Source organism: Gossypium raimondii, chromosome 10 (genome assembly GCF_025698545.1).
Source record: "Gossypium raimondii isolate GPD5lz chromosome 10, ASM2569854v1, whole genome shotgun sequence".
In the NCBI taxonomy this organism is placed as follows: Eukaryota; Viridiplantae; Streptophyta; class Magnoliopsida; order Malvales; family Malvaceae; genus Gossypium; species Gossypium raimondii.
In genome coordinates this window covers 19,934,738-19,942,243 of record NC_068574.1, presented here as the reverse complement: position 1 = coordinate 19,942,243, position 7,506 = coordinate 19,934,738, and the positions used below count along the sequence as shown (strand labels likewise).

Below are 7,506 nucleotides of genomic sequence, written 5' to 3'. Positions count from 1 at the left end.
CAAGTTATATTCTCTCATGACCAACTCTCAAAATCAACTCTTTAAGGGATCTTTTTCCCTTTACTCGTGTAACCGAGTTGCAACAGTGGTTTATCCATACTTTTCTTGCCATCCAACATGTAAACATCACCTATAGCAAGAGTGATTTGCACCAAAGATTTACCAAAGGTAAATGCTTGACGATTGTTTTCTCACAAAGGAATATAGTCGCACAAATTCATCCAAATGAAGTAAATAAAAGCTTCACTCGGGAAGTTAAAATCAACAAAGACAATGGAATAGAACTGTTGGCATCTAAGATGAGGATCCGAGAAACCCAATAAAATAATGCTCCATCTTCAAGAATAGCCATGCTATGTACCATCCCTAGCTATTGCAACCACGTAACCCAAGTACAGTCAAGGCCTCAAGGGCATAGATGAAGGCTACTACAAATGGCTCGAAATGAGAAATTAATTCAAGAGAGATTCACCATGTTCTCAGCAATATGCGGATTTGCTTTCTCAAGCAACAATGCATTTTCTTAATCAAGTAAATCTTGGTAAAAAAAGATATAATACATTTATTTAATCAAGGAAATCTTGTAATGAACTCAAAGCAATGAGCCTTAGAGAAAAAACTTTTGAGCATGGCTTCAAATTTGAACTGCAGATTTAGTGCCTACATGCTCTGCATAAGAATAAGAGTAAAATAAAGTAAGTCATCCTAGAAAGGAAAATAAATGAAAGTTCACAATTATAACTAAAATAAAGAAATAAATTTAACAAGATAAAAAAAAAACTAAAGCAAATTTTGAACAAAGTTACACGTGCGTTTATGTAGAGTTTTCCATATATTTTCTTTTTCTATACTTCTACATTTTGTTAACAAGCAATTTCTTTGACATCCTTTGCGTCAGGAGAACAATAATATCAATTACTATCCACTACACCAAAACAGGAGCTCCGCTAAAAGTATTTGCGGCGCTTTCACAAACGCCGCAAAAAATGCCGCTATTGAACGCGTCGCTAACTTTTGTGGCGTTTTTACCCACAAACGCCGCTAAAGACCAGGACCTTTAGCGGCGCTTTTCCCACAAACGCCGCTATAGACCACGACCTTTAGTGGTGCTTTACCAACAAACGCCGCTAAAGACCACGACCTTTAACGGCGCTTTTGTCACAACGCCGTTAAAGACCATGACCTTTAGCTGCGCTTTTATCACAAACGCCGCTAAAGCTCATGACCTTTAGCTGCGCTTTTGTAACAAACGCCGCTAAAGACCATGACCTTTAGCGACGCTTTTATCACAAACGCCACTAAAGCTCATGACCTTTAGCGGCGCTTTTGTTACAAACGCCGCTATAGAACAAACCTTTAGCGACGCTTCTCGCAAAAACGCCGCTAAAAACATATCATGCAAAAAATTTACTTTAATCAAATAATATTTATTTTTATGATAATTATTATATTATGTTTTATTTTTTAATTTGAACTTTAAATATACTTTTAAGGATAAATAAAAAATATTATTTAAATTAAATTTTGTATGAAAATGATAAAAGAAGGCAAATAAAGGAAGCTTAAATAATAATAAAAATAATAAAAGTGAGAAAACATAAATAATTAATAAAATTAAAATTGTAAACCTTGAAATTTAGGTAAAATCAACACCAATACAATGCAAGCCATTGTTGAGTTTAATACAAGTGAAGAAACTAAGATCCTAAGAAGAGAATCCTATTTTACTAACAACAGTAAATGCAACTGACAAGAAATATCCATACTTTGTCCAGTATTTATATCGAAAAATCAGATCAGAAGAAGCAATCTCTTTGCACACCATTTCAATTCCTAGTAAGGCCTTCAAAAGTAGTTGATGAAAGCCGGCATACACATCCGATCAATTAGCTTTCAGTTTTAGAATTTCCTTGGCGGTCCTTAAACGAAAATATGGCATAGGGCATGTGTTCCTACATAAGCATGGAAAAATCCAACTCAGTTCAAAGAAATAACTAGATATCGTGTTTCAAACGAATGAATGTGCATGTGAGAGTATCTCCAATATGTACTTCTGCATTTTGTCATATATTTAGGCAGATAGACAATAGATTTTACATCCCAACAACTACTGCCCTGAGTACTAGAGTTTAATCACAGAAAAATCAAAATAAAACATGGACTACAAGGATAAAAAATTGTTCCATGGACTTACCTGCTCAAAACAAAGACTTAAGCCTCTGCTATAGAAGTTTATATATTTTAACATAAACATGCCACAATAAAACCTGTACGTAGAGAAAATTGTTTAGGGGGAAGAATTCAAATTCTAACACAAAAGGCATATGACACCACGAAACTAGCAGTGCAAATTAATAATTGAATTCACCAAATATTTGGAACCAATTGCAATAAATAGTTAGTATAAAAAGACTCAGATACCTAAAAAGCTACCTCACAATCAATTACTACACAATGTAAGTTATTTTGTTTAAGAAATAAGCTTATGAAGAACAAGTACTTCGAGTACTGCTCCCTAAAGTGTATTGCAACAGATACTAGAATACGCACCCATTCTCCTGTGCAAGAAGATCTTCAACAAATTCTTGTTCCCAAGAACTTATATCAATGTCCTTCCCACTCTTGCCCTTCACTTCTTCAACAAAGTACTTTGCCTGGCACATTGCAACCAATATTAAACAAGTTCAGAAGAAAGTTGAACTTTGACAGGACCTTATCAGTTAATGCAGTCCTAAATATTTTAAAGATCCAATACATAATATTCAAAAAGTATATGATGATCAAGTCCAAAAAAACCAAACTACCGCTAACTTAACCAAAATTTTTATAAACAATCAGCCTTCACCTAAGGACATTTTAAGGCATAAATAAATAGTTAAATACCGGGAAAGATGTGAACTGTCAATTAAAGAACTATCTCCATCTTGATCATTAGACTTATTTGCTTCAAGTGCAAGGGCTTCAAGATTAGGCGATGAGCCAAAGGCAGGTGGTGGATGTATGCTGACAATTGAAAAGCCAGCTAGAATTGTCAGCATCATTAACAATACAGTTAATGTCCAAAGTGAAAATAAAAGCAAACCTCTGTCTGCTAGAGTATTTTGAAGAATTTTGAGCAGACTCTTCGCATAGGGGTTTGATAGAGTGGAATCAGCTCCATTAGATGTAGATTGGACTTACACAAGTAGGCAACCATCATAAGGCATTTGACTATAAACAAAGTACAGTACATTTAAGAACAATCAAGAGCTGGAACCAATAGATTATGACATTTAGATGACACGTTATTTCAAATTTAGACCTTGAATGTTTAGAAGAAACCAGCAAGATGCTCGCATGAATATATCCAGAGATTGCATGGTTAGGGTTTACATAGTAAGAAAAAAGGAAGGGAAAATGTGTTTGGAAATCATAAAAGTTAAACTGCTAACTGTGTTGACTATGCACATTATACCAAATAGAACATTTTACAATCCGTTAGCTTCATAACTTCATTCATACTTTTAGCCCCATTTATTTATTAAAAAATGTCAGAAAAAAATGTACATTTCCTTGAAATGTAGCTCAGCTGATAAAGTTTGTTTGCTACCTGTGTAATATAAACATTAAACATATTTTGACTAGGCCAGAAAAGAATAAGATACCATTCTAACATCTAATAGTGTTCCATCGATTATCTAATTCTCAATCAGTCACTACATAACAGCATTACGTGAACCTACACTTGCTGCTACAAAATATATATTCAAACCAAACCATGAAGTTATTAAACAATGTCAAAAAGGAAGTTCAGATTTACAAAGCTAAAGGTTCAGTCAGGCAAATACTATCAGGAGAATAAATACAAGTATGCTGCCAAAAGTTTCTCAATTAAACACAGCAATTTCATATAGGCAACAGTAAATGCATAACATAACAGATTAAAACCGTATAAAAGGACAAAATAATAGTTTAGCATATCCAATCACCTTAGCTTTGACTTTCTTGAAATCCAGAACACGAAGTGATTTGAGTTTGTGAATCACATATAACCTAAAATTAGGTTTTTTTTTTGTAATATTGTTATCCAACAAGCTAAGGAATTGCAGCTTAGGGAGTGATGAAAGAGGGTCAATCTTCACTAAGTTCACCAGCCGGTTATTTGTGAGAACCAACGTATGTAAACTTGGCAAGAACTCTGCAAGAAAGGGAAATGTGAACAACATAAGAGCCTTCCTACCAAGAGACAACACCAAAAGGAAAAGGGCACATGCTAAAGTACAAGGGAAATTGAAGTGTTGATTCAAAGCTTACCCCCAATATTGGGATTGATACGAGTAACTCGGTTTTTGTTTATAAGTAAAGTACCCAAGCGTTTAAGATAAGGGAAGTTGTCCAGCTTCACAATCTCATTGTCAGATAAATATCTATGGTATCGAATTGGTCCTATCAATTTAGAAAATGTAACAAAAAAAAAGAACCCACCAGTAAATTAAAGCTACGACTGCACTAAAAACTGGCACAAACAAAGTAATACACACCTCGGTAGCAGCCAAGTTTTCGATTACAGCAATTTTGTTACCTGAAAGGGGAAAAAAGAAAGAAAGTGAATTTTGAGAACATTATTATGATGAGGGTTAGGGTTAGAGAGGAAGTAGGGCGAAGCAGCACCTCGAAGATCCAGTTCTCGCTCCTTGAGGGCATTGAAGAAGTGAGGACACTTCCAAATCAAGTCGGCCGTGAGCTTCACCATGCCTACCTACTTCCTCCTTTTCTATGTTTTTGCTCTGTTAAAATCCTAAACCACCGCCGTTTTCTTTGTTCAATGAACCCTAAACTTGGAATCATCTCTTAATCTACCATCGTAAGTAAACCGAGACAAAAGAGCCTATCATGTGACGAACTAACAAAGAGTACCAAGAAAAAGAAATTGGGAGAGGCGCAGTTTAAGGTTTGGATTTGGTTGAAAAATGAGAGCTTTTTAACTATGTTTACGCGATTTTCTTTAAAGTAAATTTAATGCATAATTCTGGAGCTTTTTGTAAAAACGCCACTAAAAAAATTAATTTATTGAAGTTAAACAGTGACATGTTGATAAAAGTTTTAAATAAATAATTCTAAAATTTTTAAGTAATATTTATAAGAATTAGATAAAATTATATTTTTATTTTTATTTCATTTTTATTTTGTATTTTAATTTTATTTCTTATAATTTGGTCCTCTCCTAAATAAATAATTATACCTAAATATTCATATCAATCTATTACTTTTTTAACTTATTTATTAATTCTATTTAAACTAATAATTAAATATATCAAATGATTTAGATTAAAATTTTTAAATATAAAAGCATTAATTAATTGTATAAAATTTTATCATTTAACAAATCTCAAGTAAACCTTAACCTTAAACCCTAAATTAACCATTCAATACACATAAAGTCTATCTATTATATATCTCTTAAATAATTTAAACTATACTCATAATTTCAATATATTAAATTTATTATTATCTCTTTTACAATTATATAAGAACATATTTAAAATATAAATTAAAAAACTAATTAATCTAAACCCAAGACCCCAACCAGATCCCTGAGGCCTAAACCCTAAATCCCTAACTATTAACCCCAAAACATCTAAACCCTAAACCTCTAAACCTTAAATCCCAACCCTTAAACCATGTTCCCTAATCCATAATCCCTAAATTCATACTCCCTAAACCTTAAAATAGTAACTCCTAAATCGGCCTTAAATCTTAAATTAATCATATACCCTAAACTAAAAACCTTAAATAAATTTATTATTATTTCTTTTACAATTATACATATATAAGAACATATTTAAAATATAAATTAAAAAAACTAATTAATCTACACCCAAAAACCTAACCGACCCCTGAATCCCTAACTCTTAACCCCATAACCTCTAACCCTTAACCCCTAACCCCTAAACCTTAAATTCCAACCTTTAAACCATAATCCCTAATCCATAATCCTTAAATTCATACTCCCTAAACCTTAAAATAGTAACTACTAAACCGGCCTTAAATCTTAAATTAATCATATACCCTAAACCAAAACCCAAAACCCTAAACTATAGTGATAATTAATTTAATATTTTAAAATTAATACTATTTTATATAATTAATTATATAAAAATTTTAATATATAAATTAAAAACAATCAAGAATCATATACCCAAAAACTTTAAAATTATTTTAAATAATAGTATTTTGCATTAGTTATGCTTTTAAAAAACGCTAAAGACCAGAGCATTAGCGGCGCTTCTCCAAAAAACGCCGCTAAAGGCCAGAGCATTAGCGGCGCTTTTCCAAAACTCCATTAAAGACTAGAGCATTAGCGGCGCTTTGCCAAAAACGCCGCTAAAGACCAAAGCATTAGCGGCGCTTTTACACAAACGCCGCTAAAGACTAGAGCATTCGCGGCTCTTTTCCGAAAACGCCGCTAAATACCAGAGCATTAGCGGCGCTTTTCCAAAAATGCCGCGAAAGACCAAAGCATTAGCGGCGCTTTTCTAAAAACGCCGCTAAAGACCAAAGCAGTAGCGGCGCTTTTCCAAAAATGCCGCTAAAGACCACGAAAGGTCCGAAAACGACGCTGTTGGGCTTAGGTTTTTTGCGACGTTTTTTGAAAAACGCCGCTAATGCTCATTTTTAGCTGCATTTTTTAAAAAACGCCGCTATTGCTCAAACTTTAGTGTCAATTTTCATAAAGCGCTGCTAATGTTCGATTTTTAGCGGCGTTTTTTGTCCAAACGCCGCTAAAAGTGCCGCTAAAAGCCTGTTTTGGTGTAGTGATCACTAGATCTTCATGATATGCATTTTTATCTTTGTCCCAAATTCCCAAACTATAACAAATGGTTGTTGTTTAGTAGTGCCTCTTCCCAATCCCAATAAAGGCCAAATTATTGAGATTTCAATTTTCTACCATTACCTTAGCTCGATTATCCTTAATTTCCTAATGCTATGTTTGGAAATATGAATTTGAGAATTTGGATTTAGATTTCATTTCCTACATTAATTGTGAGAATAAATGCATCATTATGCAAAAATAATTAAAATTATGATTATGTATTTAAAGATATAAAAACATGAATATCAAAATAAGAAAGATCCATAGGAATTTCAAATTCATCACTTATATGGCCATCCCACAATCCATAAATTTCAAAAACAGTCATGGATGTTAAACTTACAAGTTTCTTTATCACACAACTTACACCATATTGAAATTCAAATCCATTTTCAGAAACTCAGATTCCTAAGAACAACCTAAGTGAACATTTCACAGTTATCAATTATTTTATGCCTTCTATGTTATATCATGACAGATAGCTCCAGTCCATATCTCTTTTGTCAATTGTTTAGTCCCAACTTTGTTTAGCATTCAGTACCTTTTACATATAAACTCAACATACAACAATAAAATCCATGTCTCAACATGTAAGTATTTGCAACACAAGTAACACTAAACAAAATTTTACTAACCTTTCTTGAGTGAACTCA

General features: G+C 33.0%; 1 pseudogene; it reads right to left on the bottom strand.

Moving 5' to 3' along the window:
- Window positions 1-1,610: 1,610 nt before the first annotated feature.
- On the bottom strand, window positions 1,611-4,987 carry LOC105785072 (U2 small nuclear ribonucleoprotein A'-like; annotated as a pseudogene).
- Window positions 4,988-7,506: the final 2,519 nt, after the last annotated feature.